The sequence below is a fragment of the Limulus polyphemus genome, unplaced genomic scaffold (genome assembly GCF_000517525.1).
Source record: "Limulus polyphemus unplaced genomic scaffold, Limulus_polyphemus-2.1.2 Scaffold346, whole genome shotgun sequence".
In the NCBI taxonomy this organism is placed as follows: domain Eukaryota; kingdom Metazoa; phylum Arthropoda; class Merostomata; order Xiphosura; family Limulidae; genus Limulus; species Limulus polyphemus.
The window spans coordinates 492,083-493,618 of NW_013665956.1; the positions used below are offsets into that span (position 1 = coordinate 492,083).

Here is a 1,536-nt window from a genome sequence, read left to right on the forward strand (position 1 = left end):
ACACACACACACATACATACTATATATATACTACTATACATACGTATATATATATATATATATATATACATATATATATATATACACACATACAAGGATGAACAGACACTACCTAAAAAACTGGAAATGTATTATTAGTGAAAAGTACATCTTGAAATGTTCTTTATAATCCTCTAAACCACTGGTTCCCAGACTTTTGGTAATCATGGACCAGTAAAATTCCAAAAACATTTTCGGGGACTGACATTCCAAACAAAATAACACAATATTTACAAAAAAAAAAACTATATTTCGAAAAAAGAAAAGGTAGACTTAGGCGACTTTTAGTTATCAAATATTGAAAGAAACATGAGTGTTAGTGCTTTCAAAAGCCAAGACACATTGTGGGCCGGTAAAAATTAAGTCAAGGACTACTACTGGTCCATGGACCAGTGGTTTGGGAAACACTGCTCTAAAACACACTGAAACACATGAAATGTTCAGATACCAATGTCAGATTTTTTAATATTCATGTTTTGAAGGAAATGTTAACAGATTGATCCCATCCCATACCAAAAGCCATTTTCTCAGTACAACTACAGCAGATGTCAAGTAAATAACATTTAACCTGATTTTTATAGCACAATCATGATGAGTATTATGGTGAGGAAAATAAAAAGCTCAAAATGTTCATTTCAACAAACTTGATTCACAGAAAGAGGAATATCAGTTTCAGATTGAAAAAAAGGTCCAGGCCACAAGAAAGACTGCATCTCACATTGCCCCCTCAACAGACAGAGATGATTCTGATGCCATAGTTGTTTGTCTAGCATGAATAACTTCTTGCTATCCCATGCCATATAGAGTGTAGGTGAAACTAACTTGAGAATTCATAATGTGGAAAACAGAAGGCCCACAAAACCTGCTGGTGCAAAATTATATGATTATGAAGTTGCAAAATTCAAATTCAAACTTTCCACAAAAATAGTCTTGATGTATACACACTTCTACAAGAAAAAAAAACATCTATTTCAACAATGCTCATGAACAAAAATGGACGTGTGAACACACAAGTGCCAAATCAAGAAATGATCATTGTACAACCAGTATAGAGGGAGCTTGCCAAGATAGGAGGGTGTGTCACACTCCTGTTGGTAGAGGGTTGTCACATGCCTATTTGCATGCAACACATGCATCGAAGGAGTAATTCATTTCAAACTCCTCACAGCAAACTGTCAATGCATAGATATACAGTCAGCAACTGGAATGTTTACATCAAGCCCTTCTCAGCAATGCCCTTCACTCATCAATCAGAAAGGTGTTCTTCTCCATGACAATGCACATCCACATGTGCCATGTTTGACACAACACAAGATTATGGAGTTGGGTTGGGGAGTTTTCTCCCACCCACCATATTCTCCAGATATGGCACCATCAGATTACCATTTTTTTTTGTTTGCTGCAACAGCATCTTAATGGGAAAATGTATGCAAATGTGGAAGGTGTTAAAGAGGACTTTGACGTGTTTTTTTGCTTCAACGCCAAGTGATTTCTTTA

At 35.7% G+C, this 1,536-nt stretch overlaps 1 protein-coding gene across 4 annotated transcripts in view; it reads right to left on the reverse strand.

Moving 5' to 3' along the window:
• Positions 1–1,536, reverse strand: part of LOC106457570 (RNA-binding protein 4B-like) — a 112,131-nt gene that overhangs the window by 34,894 nt on the left and 75,701 nt on the right. The window lies entirely within an intron of this gene.